This window comes from Dreissena polymorpha, chromosome 9 (genome assembly GCF_020536995.1).
Source record: "Dreissena polymorpha isolate Duluth1 chromosome 9, UMN_Dpol_1.0, whole genome shotgun sequence".
Classification (NCBI taxonomy): domain Eukaryota; kingdom Metazoa; phylum Mollusca; class Bivalvia; order Myida; family Dreissenidae; genus Dreissena; species Dreissena polymorpha.
This window is the reverse complement of record NC_068363.1, coordinates 41973294-41990737: the sequence shown is the minus strand read 5'-3', so window position 1 is coordinate 41990737 and position 17444 is coordinate 41973294.

The following is a 17444-nucleotide window of genomic DNA, read 5'->3' as shown; positions in this document are numbered from 1 at the left end:
ATTCGAAATAAAAGATCAATATATCCAGTAATGTTACAACATGTTACATTTTAGTTTACTAATGTATTTGAGAAAATCCAAATGTTTTAAGAGTCGCATGCACATTTTTCATCTGCACTTCGTTTACCGATCATATAAAAAACAATGGCACTTCGTTTTCCGACATCTAGACACTTTTTTTCCAGATATAACACACTCGTTTGTTGTGAATCAAAAATGCAGAATTCGCTGTGGAATACTGTTAAAGTATGCAGGCAATAAATAAAAATGTATGCACTTAGTACGCAAATAAAAAACGAATTACCGAAGCATGTTCTTATCTCTTTGAAATATGATTATGATTTGGTATAAATGTGAAAGAGAAATGTTAAACAAATTGGATATGTCTTATGAGTAAAATCTATATGACCATATATTTTAAATTACGTTCTAAACGGTTGATCTAAAACATTTATCTTTATGTTCAAATGAAGGTACTAAGGCTATTTACTTATATATTAGATAGCATGTCATGAATAATCACTCTGCTTAAACTGCCTCTCAGAGATTAATATCAGCAGCGATGCATGTCCGAAATTCTATTGACATAGACATCATCTAGATACCACTTCTGACCAAGTTTGGTGAAGATCGGATGAAAAACGAGAGAGCGGACACTTAATACGGACCGACCGACCGACCGACCGACCGACAGACCGACATACAGACAAGTTTTATCCTATATAGCACCATAAACTTCGTTTGTGGGGGTATACTAAGTACTGACTCCATAATATGACATTTAAACTTTTTATGTACGCATTCCTTTTTTCCAGAATCAGTTGTTTTTACGATTTTATTTTTCTCCCGTGTTTCTTGAAACTCAACCAATACAGTGATTTAGGGCCAGGTGAATCGCACTTCGAGCAAAAGTTAGCGTTGCGTAAAGGAAAGTGCTCCCTATAAGCAGGGCTCAAAATTAAGGGAGTTTTACCATTCTCTTTTTAATTTTGTTGCTACGCATAAGTATCGTCTTGATGATGCGATTCAAATAAGCACAACCGACATAGGGTTTTATGAAGAACAAATTTGTATTTGCATCATAAAGACCCCTTCACTACCGTTATCTAGAGCCCTGCTATAAGTAAAATTATACACGATTGTGTTGATCCGCATTATCCGTTGTATTTTCATTTCTCTGAATCTCAAGTAACATATAAAAAACAAGTTCATTATGTACACATTTATTTAATAATAAATATTATCTTATTTGAAAATTGCAATTATAATAAACATAGTATAAATTAATAGTAATGTGATTTTCGAAAAATATATTTTCAAAATGTTTCGTATGAATAGCCATAATATAAATAAATGCATTTAAGGTAGAAGATAAAACTCAGTTATTAGAGTGCCCGCTTTGTTGAAAGTCTCCGTAATCTGAAGTGCCCTTTATCGGTAAACAAAGTGCCTGCAACTTTATGTATGCCACCTATTACAACATGCACTATCTTTGTTTACATTTCATTGAATACTAGCAAAATTTCAGCATTTGAAGCACAGTGATTACTCTTCATGCTGGAATAGCAAACAATTTCTTGCAATAATTGTTAGTAGTTTTATTTTGTTGAAATGTTTACTGTTTATCCAGTTTATGCTGTTTTCCGATCGAAATTTCTATTTTTTGGCAAAACTGTACCATTCTTCCGTGAAATTGTGTATTCCCAATACAAAAGAATACAAAAGGATACACCATTTATCAACTCGACCATGTGTCTTGTCTTAAAAACTAATCTTTAGGATATAACTTTGTTGTTCTCTGTTAGTGAAGTGCCATCCGTCAACGAAGTATTCGCATACCCGGCGTGTCCCTAGATCTTGACTTAACTTGACTGCTTATTTTTACTTAATGTTTTACATCTTTCTGTAACCAAAATCGGTCAGTGACCAAGATTTTGACCTTAGTGACCTTAATCCTGAGCACCAGTAACCAAAATTGGCCGGTCTCGTTACGACCAAAAATAATGATCAAGAAATGGTTTGAAACATGAGGTCATTTATCAAACATCAAAGGAATACGACAAAATGGTGCCGTATGTAGAAAAACGATGAAAATTACAAAGTATTACAAATGGATTTACTTTGATTTGATTCATCTTGTTTTCAACAACTGGATTCTCAAAGTGACTTTGTGTTAAGGAAATTTCCCAAAAGTCAATGAAACAAATAACTGCCAAACATTACAATGTACCACTTGAAATAAATAGGTAAGCTGACAGAAACTGTAAAAAAAACTGATATGCACGTGGATGGCTAACATCTAGATTAAAATTCTGGTAATGTTTTATATTACATACACAGTTGTGAAAATGTGTCAATTGATATATCCTCCAATTACCGTGAGTCGAGCGGTTAAGGAAACATGTAAAATAATTTCTGAATTAATTCAATCAAAGCGGCAATAAACGATGTTCCTTTAAATATTTAATTCATTCACGCTAAATCTATGTCAAAATTGCTTATTTACAGCGTGTTTAACCACGCAAAGCCGATAGTTCCATACACACCAGTAAATAACATCCACTACGCGCGTTATTAGCCTGGTGTCGAGACGTCACATCCGAAAAGCGAGAATACTCAAATGCAATGGGCAATAGGCCAAAAAAAAATAATTGAAAATTCGATGTACTGAACATATTAACAGAATCTGAAATTTTAATTTAACTTTTTTATAAATTGTTTTTACAATTTTACAAGTTTTTGTTTGATCGGTCGATCTTCTTTTGAGCAACATTGACACGCAAAAGTGCTCAAGAATTTCAAAAAACTACGTTCGCACTTTGTTCAAATAAAATTTCGACATATATGTAACTTTTAAAAGATTTGATAAAATAAGCATCCAATCGGGACAGGGTTTAACAATTGAACATGTATGTATCGTCATGTCACCTATTTTCGCGATGTGTGCGCACAGATAGTTCCATACAACATTTTCTGTAAATCGTGAAAAAGTAAACACATTTTCTTTTAAGTAAATCAAATACACGAAAGTTTACATTAGCGCATTGGTCTGCAATTTATGTACAAGTTGAATTAACAGTACCGAAAAATGAATGGAATAGGCGTACATTCGGACTATTTCAGTTGAAGTAAGATGTTGAAATGCAATTATACTGTTTTTCCGTATTTTAGTTGTGACTGTATTAATTTTCAAGCGTAGTAATGTGAGTGAAACAAAATACTCGGAGTGCATGCGTGTGACGTCATCAAGAGAGCCGCGTTCTTGATAAAAACAAAGTGATCGAAATTAGGCTTTGCTAGAATCGTACGATATGTAGTTACATAATATCACCAGTATTAACAACATCACAGTCAATGAAAAGGTAAGTGCTACAATCACACCTGGGGTGTATCAATACATCGCAAACAACAGTATTCTTCTTAGAACAAACGCACTTTATGTGATATCAAATTAATCAGGCAATTTAATTAATAGTTGACATTAGTGTTATATTGTTGTTGATGTATTGATTTTATTAAAAATGTTTGTGTGATGGATGTCGTTTGTGCGTTTTGTGTTTCTTTTGTTAACAGTGTGTGTGTGTTATGATTGAAGTTACTAGAGTGTCATTCTATGTTTATGGTCGATGCAAGAACATAGCATGTTAGTACTTATAACATACGACAATTTACACCCACCATGCCATGTCAGCCCATAGTCTTGTATGTAAGACAAATGGCCAGAGAAAGGTCATACGTATATTGAACATACAACTGACAGCTGTGCTCATACTTTTAAAATGTTCAGTAATTCATTTAAAAGGAATTACAAATGGTTTTAATTCAACCAGTACCAAACATTAAGCTCATAATGCTTTATAGAAGAGACATTTCAATAAAAAAATATGACTCATATAATTGCTACTGAAATAGCACACGAACATGTCAATTCTTCTGAAATAGAGCCATACAACGTAACTTTTTGAACTGTAAAATTAGTTTATTGCAAGTATCCATGAAGTCCGTTCTTTATTTGTTACATCATTTCAAAAGTAAATGAGTGTTTGTAACACTGTTTTACTGCGTGTTCATCGTGAAACAATTTTATCTCTTATGAAAAGGCTTGATAGATAGAACACTTTTACACTCAACTCTCGACATCAATACAGTTTGTGCGTGCACCTTTTATTTTAAGAGGATTGCCAGCGCCAGAGCGTTTGTACTTAAAGGTTATGTTTTCATATTTAGTAATTACTTCCATATTCTTGTCTGTGTACTAGTATATTTAAGTTCATAAAAGTATCGTTTTCCCTATCCTGATATTCGTTTTGGCCTAACCATTTTAAATTGTTTTCGAAATGGAACATTTAACATGTAAAAGTATAAAGGTTTAAACAAGCTGTTGTTCCAGCAGTGGAAGCGTGGCCTCCCTTTAATGCATTGCATTCCAACCCGCAAGGTATCAGGGTCAGTTCGCGGCCAATACAAAAATCGTAATGTAATATAGCCGCTATAGCGTGAACTATGTGAACTGGAATTTTCTTTAGACCAGAAATATGTGAAATAAAGATATTCAGTGATATAATTATGGTGTGTCAATAATAGATTCTTAATGTGTTTTCAACAATACCATGATAAATATTATTTTTGATTAAGTTAACAAGAATTATTCCACCATATTGACTAATGTATTAAACATGAGCGCGATGATTCTCGATACTGTTAATAATCGAATCAAACAGCAATGCCCGACAAACCACTCAAACAGGTTTGTTCGAAGAACGCGCGCATAAATATTTAAAATATGTACGGATACTTCGCGTGTGGCCGGTTGACTCATATGTTTTAATTTCACTTCCATTCTTCTTTTGGTTTTCTGCTTTGTATCTTTAGGTTTATGACCAGCAATATGGAATAATGTAAAATAAGCCGCGAAGACTCCGCGTTACATCCCGTACTGCGTGTGATGCAGCTAAGAACTGCATAGAAAAAGACATTCGCTATCTTTGATCACATTCATTGAACTCTGTACCTTTCACCAACTCCTACCACAATCAACGCCGTATATCTGTTTTTTAGAGATATTTCTTGTATGACGAAGGATCATATCTTGATATATTAGCTAGATAATAGGTAAGTTTTCAACTATGGGAACAGAAAATGCAATTAGTTTTAATGTGTTCCAAAAACTACCTCTGTTATAAAACATGTTCAAAGATTTAGTGTAAGTATATTACATTTCATCCATGTTGGCTTTTATAACTTTGTTCACGGGACTGTTTAACATAATTATCCTTTCTTATGTTCAACACCAGTGCATTAACATTTACTTATTCTATATCAGGGAACTCTTACTTCAATTTTGAATAATGCAAAATCAATACGTTTTCCCTAATAAGAAACATTTGTGAAGCCTCTTATTTTTATTCCTTAATTGTTACTTTGATTTTTATTTTGCCTGCATCTGACCACATGACATGATAAACAAGTTTATCAATCTGTTATATCATTTCACTGTAGGTGTAATTTTAGTGGGTAAATAGTGAAGAAGCAATGACTTAACGAAATATATTTTCACCATAGGTAATAAGTATTTCTTACGCTGTAGTAAATCGTGTATGCTCCCACTTTTCTCTTAAAAATGTTACTTCAATGTTCTTCATGATTGTCACATAAATTATTATAAGAATCCTAAAAAGATGTAAAGATGTTGCTCTTTTCGTCGGTTTGTATTTGCCTTTAATTACAAATCACTGCACTTTTTAGTACTTCATAGGGCAATTACTTATCCATAGTAAATGTGTATTTAGCTCACCAGTTTGACATGAACTTTGCATGCGGTATCATAGAGCTTCATATATTAAGTTTATATTAAGTATGTCTTTGAAAGCAACCTGGCCTATCCCAAGTGTTAACACGTTTTCCATTGACATAGATAGGGAAAGCCTTTAAATATTGTCTTGCCTGGACCCAAAGGCCAAAGGCCTTCGCATTTTGTTTGAAGCTTCTTCTACAGGTTATTATTGTTCAAATTTGTGGGTCAATGTACATAGACTTTTACATTGAACTTAACATAACATTATATTTATGTTAAAATATTAAATCACTTTTTAACATCTTCGCTGAAACAACAAAGGCTTCGTATTAAGGTATGCAGTATGTAACATCAGGTAGTGGTTTTCTGCACAGTTTCTTTAAATCATGCGTCTGTGTTAAAAAATGGCAACGACCCGGGGTTAACATGATGTATATAGTTTTACATAGCAATATTATTTTGACGTTATAGCCAAACGCGAAATGGTAATACGTCATCAATGAATACATGGTACTAATACTGACGCATGTAGTTCAACATTTGCTTATAGATCTGGTTTAAACGCTTTTAAGATTACGAAATGTGTTCTGTCTTCCTTCAAAATCGTATTGTTTTTGTAGTTACGTGATGTAATGATTATATCAATATGATAAAATTTAACTATTGTATGTGCCTTTTGAAAGACAACCAAGCTTCGAAATTTAATTGTTACATCTTTTTTTTCAATTACATGACGATTAGAAGATGAGCAGTAGTTGATACTTTTGCTGATTTCATTTCAGTCTGCTTCAGATATGTACTGTTTTGGTGGTCTGGTATGTATATGACCAAACTCAAACTCAAACAATTGTATCTAAGTAAATACAGGCCAACGGCCCTATAATACGTATGTCGATATGCACATACACTATACGCACATATAGTTGTCTAGTAACTAATTTAATCCTCATTCATGATATATTTAGGTAGATATACATTTAAATGCAAGTTGATGTTGTTTCACAGGTAAATATGCATAAACATACAAATTTATGAATTGATATTGTTTAATAGATTGTAACACATTTTTTTTATTTAATGAGTAATTTTATCATTATTTGATCCGATTAATGAAAAAAAATCATATACTGAATATCAGCCATAGTACAAATAAAAAAGATATCTAAAACAATGGCAAATGAATGAAAATCACAATCAATAGCATGTATATTATTTTTATCCAAAAAAACATAGTATTTCATCAAATGGGTTATTTGAGTGTTTAACAATCTCAATATTACATTTATGATTTGAAAATCTCAATTTCGAAAATGAAATCGTATGTTATAATGGTATGTTTTCTGAGGTAAGATATCTTTCAGTATTCAGCATTGTTTTGTAATACATGAAATGATGTCAGCGGTGTTTTTATCTTTTTGCGATTATTAATTAGTTCCCTTCTGTTTGCTGTTTGGTATTCCAGTATTTTTTCATTGCAGTCATTTTTATATGTGGTTCTTCGATTTTATATTCCCTTAAGTCATATGATGAATTGGAAAGCCGAAATTTCTGTATATACATGTACGTCTATTTTTGCATTTTGAAGTTACTTTATTCGTCCCACGATTTCGGTTGCTCGTCTCTCATCCATTTCGGAGACTATGACATAAATTCGCCAGCTTTATGATAGAATGAGGATTTTTTTTATCAAACTGCATTTATGTTTTCGTATATGTTGTGCATTAATGCTTTGTTGTTTTTATCAAATAAACATTTAAAGCCATATAGAAATACTTTTTCAAATTTACTTGTACTTTTAACAATTATTATAATTTATCTTTATTATTACTGACAATATTTATATCATCCGTATACTCCATATTCATCTGGCATTTAGTCGGAAAATGATCGGATTCGCTACGTTTAAGAACTTGCAAATTAATAATATTATAGAAAAATTCAGGGACGGAATTACGCTCTAGGCTAACAAGGCTGCATCAATTGACCCCCGATTTTAAGAGCCCCCAAACGGCAAACCAGTTTCCCAATGTATACTCTTTCTTTAATACGCCATTAACGCCTCTATCGGGATTGCAGTAGAAATCGTATGTGTGATATTACCAGTTTCTCGATGTATATCCAATTGTAACCGTTTAATTCGATTTGATTTACTATGCTATAAATTTTCTATCTATGTTGTATATACATTCAGAACCAATAGGTTCTCTTTTTATTATACGACTTGCCCGTATGGTCATGACAACATCTGGACCGTTTAGTTCGCTTTGATTTACTATGCTTTTTTGATGCACCAGTTGGGGCCTCTTAACATATATAGGACAAAATTGCTTCTTTGTGTTATCGGGCGTCTGATGTTTATCCAATAGTAGCCGAGCCAAATACTGGCGTTCTTATGTTGTTAACTCCGTGTCACGGTTTTCACGCTCAATGTACCCTATGTTTACAACCTGCACAATTTTGTTCACGCACCATTCCTCGATAAGTCTACGGACAGATTACCACACAAATCGGATCACAGGCACGAACAAGATAAGTATTGATGCAAAGCATCAAAGGGCGTCGGGAATTTCAGTATAAAAGGCACTCAATGAAGTTACATGAAACAATTTTTTCTACTGTATATATTAATATATTGGCGGATAATTTTAAACAAAATAGAAAAAGATACTGGTATAACCATTATCTATGATTTTGTGTTATAACCCCCAAATAACCATAATCTATGATGTTGTGTTATAACCTCCAAATAACCATTATCTACGATTTTGTGTTGTAATCCCCAAATATTTCATAGTTCTTTTTAATTACATTGGTTTTCTTTTTTTACTTGCATCCGTGTGCAGTTTTCATTAATGGAACAGAACTGTGTAGGTTTTAAAAGATCTGCTTCATCTTGTAAGCGTAATTTCATATTTTCTCAACTTCAAGGGGAGATGATTCTGAACTTATTCTTACGTTGCTCATTTACGATAGGGGTTGAGTACTCATTGATATGAAAATACCGTAAAAGTTTTAATGTGTTTACGAACCCCCCCCCCCTCTCACACATATATTTCATGGGCATGATGAAAACAAAAAATGGTTTAAATAAAACAGCATATTTATTTAAACTAAAATGGCTACATCAAAACAAAAAGTAAACATAGAACACAAATAAATTATTTTGATTCTACTGGGGCTCGAACCTTGGGCCTCTCACATGTGAAGCGAGCGTGTAACCACTACACTACGGAACCGCTTGAAAAATCACCTTCTAACTAAGATATTAAAAAGTGGCTATAGTGTGACGGTTATCAATAAAGCAATAAACCGTGTAATCGCTGTCGTCTTGTAAAATTGAAGAAAATACACGTTACCCAAAACTCGAACAGCAAAAGTCTGCGCTATTGTAAGAAAAACCACAAAATAAATATATTTTGATTATGTTTTGTTTTTATACAAAACCAGAAAGTTTCACCGGTTCACGTAGTTACCAAGTCCCTGTGATCTTTTATTATTGCCCAGTCCCTGTGATCAGTTATTAATTAAAGAATTAGCTTGCATTATTGGCAATAAATGTTGTAGTAAATGTAATAGGCACAAATGCAGTACTTATTAACACTTATATACACAAAAAATCACCACTATGCAAGATATTCTGACATCAAAAATATATACATTGATCCGTAAAATAACTTCTCCCATAAGCGAAAAAAAAACCGTATCAAATACGAGTCGCCGCACTTAAGTGCGACGCCAATAACAGTTACAATATATAGAATTTTTCTAATATGTATATCGCTTTTTCAATACACTCCCTAGCTTTTCTTTTGTTTTAATTTAGCAACAAGCCGCATGGTGGATGTGTTTTGACGCCATCAATGGAGCGACGAACATCATTGAGCACTTGAATGCCTTCCAAGTCAGTATACATGTTTGTCATGTTATTTCTATTAATTTTGACGTAAGGAAATTGGCAGCTTTTTTTCAAAAGCATATACTTTTGTGGACCATAACAACAAAAGACTACACGTTCATCTAGTTTGTTCCCCGTGTATGAAGCTTACACATTGGCACATTGTTTAACACATTGACATACTTTTAATACTAGATGAGAAGAAATGGGAGAAAAACATTTAAATGCTGCGTGAAAAAAGCTCGACAGTCGAGAATATTTGTGTTTGAAAAATCGACAATACGTTTGAAAATTACAAAAGTTCTTAAACATAAAATATCAAAAGTGAATTGAATATGTTCAGTGTCTATATTAACTTATTCAAACGTATCGGATCGAAAGCATAACAGAGTGCATGTACATATGATTTACTATCATCTTTTGTTGTTGTGCCACCACGCTGGTATTGCAGTTACATGGATAACGGATGGCAATACGATTACAGAGCAAAACAAACGCCACGCACGACATATTAGGGCGTTAGTTTGTTTTTAATTTATATCCTTTATTATTTTTGAGACACGGTAGATGGTGGAATTGTTAAAAAAGTATATCCTTATTTATTGTGAAGGAGGCATTTTAAGAATTGTTTTTATATATTTGCATCAAAATTCCACCGGAAAACAGCAAAAACTGGCTGGTCAGTACACATTTTTATGTAATAAACATACTTTGGATAGAACTAAATGAAATATAAACGACGATAGAGCATGTTTCAAAAGGTGGTTTGCATGATATTGTGAGTCACTTCGATTCCCGATAAAAGGCACGTTGGATAACAGAGACTTTCAACAAATTGGGCAGTCTGATATCCGAGTTTTACCTTCTCCTTAAAATGAGTATATTGTTACTATTCTTACCAATGTGTTTACTATTCCATAATGTAGAATAAGTACTGTGCTTTAAATACTGACATTTTGATAGAATTCAATGACATATGAACGAATATAGAATATGGTTTAATAGGTTGTATGTGTGATGTTGTAAACACTGATTCCCGTAAGCGGACATGTCGGATAACGGAGGCATCGACAGAATGTACATAATCTTTAACTTCTTATGTTCAACACTTCTGTTCCCGATAACCTAACACTTTTTAACGCATATAACACACAATTGTAAGTGTACCAGAAATGAAAATTCTTTGTTGCATACTGCTATAGATACTAGGTAGTACTTAACAATTTCTGTACTGACGTGAATTAAAAACGATTTATCGAAAATGTGTTTCATTTTTGACGATGCTGTTTCAGCAGCTCGTCTAAGTTATCATACCATGAAAAATTCTTCACAATGGCAATCTGTGTAAAAGACCGAACCAATCCGATTGAGATAGCTCGATTTTTCTACCGTACCCGGAAAAGTTAACGCTAAATCAGTTGTTGTCGGCTATTTTTTTATTAATTGTATATTCACATATATGTCAATTTTCTGTAAAATGCCCTCTATATTATCGGAACACATACTCAAAAAGCATGTTGATGCAGTTTTTTAAAGAGAAGTTTGTTTAATTCCAATCTGCATACCTCGCTGATTATCATTGATAAAAGTAAATGAATCTCAGCTTTAAATAGGACAGCATATTATGGGAAAAAGATTTAATAATAGTTTAAAAACGTTGATTTTAAATCAGTTATATTCAATCCATTATATGTTTATAGATCAATGAAACAACTATGCATTATCTGTATTGTATTTGAAATTTGTCGTGATTCTGTAAATAAATTGCGAATTAAAACGTGTATAATTAACGTTAAACGCGATCATGGGTGTAAAGAAAACGAATTATTTCGAACCTGCCATTTGTAAACGTTAAAGCGAGTATGGTATATAAACAGCATAATAGCCGTGCGATATCTATCAAACTCGCGCTTATGCGTGCTCTCTCACTTTGCATATTTAATAAACTTTTTAAACAGAAATTACAGAGCCACATCAGAGCACACACTATGTTTGATAATTCATTCGTTTTCTGTTTTAAACACATATTAGGTCATATCATGGAGATTTAGTTAACCTTACCATGTGTACATGGGCGAACTCACGTATTCAAGTCGAATTCGACTATGTGCTCATACCTACTTTCGGGAATCATCATGAACTTATTGCCGTACTTAACGAACAAACATGCCTAAGCTTATTGAATAAGAGAAAAAAAAACAATAATCAAAAGAGAAAAAATATATGTTCATGCACATGGGCATGTGAAATCACGTCCGTACACATAACATCATTAACTTAGGAAAGGAAACAACGAAATATAAAGTTTGGTATGATATACACGTGAAATTAGAGAGCATGGTGTAATTAAAGCGATGTCAAGTTTCGAATATATCTGCTACGTAACGTAATGTTATAACCTACAAACGTTTTACTGTAACAGAACTTTTTGAAAGATAAGTGGTAGAGAAAATACACGTCGAATACCTTTTAAAAGATATTTCGGGTTATATTTGATCGAGAATGTAACCCGCCTCCCAGTTTCGCTGAATGGGTCAAGTTCCCCACGGGTACTACTTTCCCGTATCCTCCAATTTTGTTTCGTACCCAAAATTCTTCCTTCCCAATTTTGTTCGTACCCAATTATTTTTCTTCGTAACCAAATTTTTTCGTACCCTAATTTTGTTTTGTTCCCATTTTTTTTCGTACCCAATTTTTTTTTTCGTAACCAAATTTGATTCGTACCCAATTTTTTTGCATATTTTTTGTACCAAATATTTTCGTACACATTTTTTTTCGTACCCAAAATTGTCGTACCCCCATAACAATTGTGGTGATGCAGATAAACTTAAATTGATGCTTTTATATCCATCCTCTTCAAAAACATCGTCACACCAGTACTGTCAGTACTTTGATTTTATCCCTTGTCTGTTCCTAAAGTTCCTTGTCTGAAAACCCAATGAACAGTAAATAAATGCAAACATGCTGGAGAACATACATCTCGTTTGGGATTTTTGTTGTTGTCTGTTATCAAGTGATATGTGATATCCGTTATCAATGTATCCACATTACGGTGTGGCCATTACACAACTAATCCGCACTCCGCATATGCTAATCGAGAACGACACTTTACGCTTTCATTGAGGGCTCATATCATGTTATCACGTCCATGTGTTACATGTAATTTCATCGCTCCAATCTTGTCCGATTACACTGAGCCACTTATGCGGCGGTGAAGATAAAAACCACTGAATCAGAATCCACGCAATACAAATATTATGCTTATAAATATGCATGTAGACCGAAGTGTTTCAATATAGCAATCTATTCATTAAGCTTTTACATTTTTTCTGAATATGAACACTGTTTTAAGCGATTTTACTTGTTTATTTATTTACTCTAGTGCAAGTCTTGTGTAAATTATATTCCGCCAGTTGGACATTAAATTCAATTTATTTTTTTGTATTGTTTCTTTCATATGTTTTGTATTGTTCAAAGATAGAATATCAAAATGTGTTGATGTAATGTAACAAATTAAAAAAATATAACAAATTTGCAACTGACAAATTTGGCTTTTGTAGTAATTATTGAGCAGTTCTTGCGCTTGTTAATAAATACGCGAAGTACAAGTGGATGTCGCCAAAGGATCAGGGATTCATTTGATGAGTTGGCTACTGTAACTGAACGTTCATGACATAGACAAACGCTAAACGGTTACTTTAAATTAGTCATGATAAAAAAAGACAAAATATTTAATTTGAGATGTATTACTACTCAATGGTGGTATAACCATATCGAACAACAGAACTGTCTTGGGCAAGTCGGAATACATTGAAACAATTTATTTTTCTGAATCCAGCATTAGCTGGGAATGACTTTCAATTATGTTGTTTTGGAACATTACGTACATTTTAATCCAATGCGATGCTTGAATTACACCATTTCAGTGAAAAACGAAATCTCGTAGAACAATGCGCGCTAATTTTGCTTTTAATATGCAGCATTAAGTTATGGCTTATGCATAAACAAAAGCTGCTGTAAAAAAAACATACTTGAGACATGCTATACACACGTTCATGTGACATTTACCTCAACAACCAATCAGAATGTAGGTTAATTTCTTAGAAAGTTACAACCTATTAACAGAAAGATTTTTGGTTAAGGTTTAGTTAAGCAATCGTTCAACCCCTTTGTTAGCCGAAAAGAATGTATTAAATTTTAACCTTCCTGTATTGTCATTTTTAGGTTTAAAAATGTAAAATTCTAAACGCAGACATTATTCAAAAGAATGTAATTAAACGAACGCTCTTATGCCGATTGAAGATAACATGTTCTCAATGCAGCTTAAGGAACGAGTAGCCGTCTTAAGGACCGAACATATATTAGGCTAGTAAGTCATCGGAGAAGGTAAACCTCAAGCGTCTCATTGTGAACACGTTCATAGTTTTCATTCGTATTTGCTGTTGACAGTTCCAAAAATGTTACATGCTCGTTGGCTACCAAGCTGCGTCATAAGAAGTCATTTTAATTATGAGTATCCTCAGCTCGCATCTGCAGTGTATGAATTTCTTGCAAATTAAATGGATTTTTCAGAGCAATATGTGTGGCTGCAACTGAAGTATAGATTGCCTGCTGTCACTGGAAATAAAGTAAGGTGTAAGTGATCAACATATGTTTGATGTTGCACCTTTTACATTTTTACAGCATGCGTATATAGCCCCAGTGTAAAATACAACAAGAACATTAACACTTGCGTATAGTATTGTATCTGTCGTTAAATAACGAGCATGGGGCATACATAAGGCATACGATTAAAAGTGTGTAATAATGTTTTTTAATGACATTTGATGATAATATATATATATATATATATATATATATATATATATATATATATATATATATATATATATATATATATATATATATATATATATTCTAAGTCATTTTGATTAAATAACTAACGCATTCGACATCACGAATGTTTCTGTTTAGAATACAAATAAATACATTCTTTACTTTTGTAACAAACAAAGGTTTGTACACACTGATTAAACTAGAAACCATAATACGACCTGTCAACTTATTGGACCTTATGCTTCTTTATGAATTAGTACAACATAATTTAATTTATTTTAATGCATTAACGAATAAAACAAAAGCAAACAATGTTTATTTTCAAATTTGAAGGAAACATGACAAGCAAAGGCTATAAACATTCTCTATAAATATGCATTACATCATATTTCAATATCTTCTTGATATTTAGAATTACACATGTATGTTGCAACATTTAATCGTTATGTACAGAAACTCATTTCAATTGTATATTTCGAACTTAAATTAATGCCTAGTTATGCACAACAAACTAAGTACACTCACAAAGTATATCTTTAATCAAAATTATAAACTCATAAACGTTTCATTATTTTTCTTTTATTAAACAATGGCATTACGTCGAGATAGGGTATAACATTATGAGCATATTGTGACAATAAACTGTAACACATTTGAGTTGTTTTTTAATTAATATTTATAACGATACGACGTAGACGTTGTTCTTGTTTTAAATTTGTTCGATGCATTTTTCTAAGGATTCACACTATACAAATGAATCATATTGTAAATAGTCAGACGTATGTACGTCGGCAATCAGGAATTGTAACCTTTTAATGAGGTATTAAAATGTATAACGTGTTCGGATCATAAAACAGATTAGTTATAATTACTGAGCTGTTTGTTATTGATTACATACCTGTATGTGCATTCCCTAAGGAGTCAACTTCAATAGTTTTTAATATAATGCAATAGTTTGGTTTGGACAATGTCATTATTAAACTTCGACAAGTGGATAGTACAAGACGTTCTTTGTACTTCAAAAGCTTTATAATCTGCCATTTAATATTGTCAACTGTTAAACGCATGCAGAGTAAGCAAAAACATGTCATTCGGGAATCATATCGCATGCACACGCATATATGGACACAACCGGGTCGACCTCCTATATACTTTAGTAAGATTAATTTGAGTTAGCTACAATTTTTTGTATCATTTATATGATACTCCTGACACACGCACCTAATACGTATATAATTGACGTACGTAATTATCTTCTTGTGGTTTATTAATTTGCTTTAAAGTTCAACGCGTTGGGGTACAATAAAAAAACTAGCTGCGTCCTCGCACCCGGTGTTAAGTCACTATACCAATTTGAGGATGTTTTGCTAAGATCAATTTATTTTACGTTCTACTTTTCTGAATTATAGGTAATACAACCGCGCAAATCATACTGTATAACACTTCGAATAACACATTTTATTAACAGTATATTACTAAACCACCTTATTGACACTCTGTGCATTGGTTCATTTATTGAGCACATTTTGTGCACTAGAATCTACATATGCCTTATTATAGACAAAATTACAATGCTGTGTTATATTTGTTTAGACAAGTGCGTCAATTCTGCACAAAGTGTGAGGTTCTGTTTGCCGTTAACTCTGTTGAACCGGAATCGTTGCCGATTCTAATAAATCTCGTCTGTTTTTGAAAAAGTTGGTTATCATTTAATTTAGATTTTAAATTGTGGTAATGTGTCATATGTAACAAAACTCGAGGGAGCTTTTGAATATGATCCTAACACGCCTAATGCTAGAACTCTTGGCATTACCAGTACACATGCTTAATATGAATTTATGAAAATATCTTCTGGCGACAAATGTCAATGGGTATTGATCGGTTTATACGGAATCCGGATAGTGCTATCTATAATCTCGCCCTTCTCTCATCAAGGGCGAGACACGGTTCACGATATTTTGCGCGACAGTCGCGGCGACGCACGATATTTTGCACGACAGTCGCTGCGACGCACAGTGTATTTAACACGAAATATCGTCCTTGTGCGACAGTCGCACTTTTATATGCGATATCTTGCCCTTTGAACACAACCGTCGCCCTTTGAACACGACCGTCGCCATTTATGAACGCGACCGTCGCCTTTTTATTTGCAATATATAGCATATAAAAGGGCGACGGTCGTGTTCAAATGGCGACGGTCATGTTCAAAGGGCGATATCTCGCATATAAAAGGACGACGGTCGCGTTTTAAAAGGGCGACGGTCGTGTTCAAAGGGCGACGGTCGTGTTCAAAGGGCGAGATATCGCATATAAAAGGGCGACGGTCGCGTTCATAGAGGGCTACGGTAGTGTTCAAAGGGCGACGGTCGTGTTCAAAGGGCGAGCTATCGCATATAAAAGGGCAACTGTCGCACAAGGGCGATATTTCGTGTTAAATATATTGTGCGTCGCCGCGAGTGTCGCGCAAAATATCGTGTATCGTGTGTCGCCCTTGATGAAAGAAGGGCGATATTATAGATGGCACTATCCGGATTCCGTAGGTTTATGTTAACCTGTGCAGTGTGGAATAGTAAAAACGAAAAAGGCTATGTCAAAGTTCAATTAACGAACTTAGCGCTCTAATAGGGATATTCCACTACGACCCGATTCCCCACGATTTGTCCCGATATCCGATATTTTGAGGTCGGGGACATTTGCAGCTCAATCGGCGAAGATCCTTACTCATTCGCAGCTAGTCGTGGGCCGGTCGTAAGTGATTCCTGCAACTCGTGAGCTCCCGAAAAATCGTGTCCATATTTTAAACGTGTTTTTAATTTGACCCAGACATCCACGACTGAATTTAATCGCAGTTGACTCGTAACAGCGTCGTAGTGTGTTCTTGGGCGTCGTAATGGCATCGTAGGTAATTCGTGACTCAAT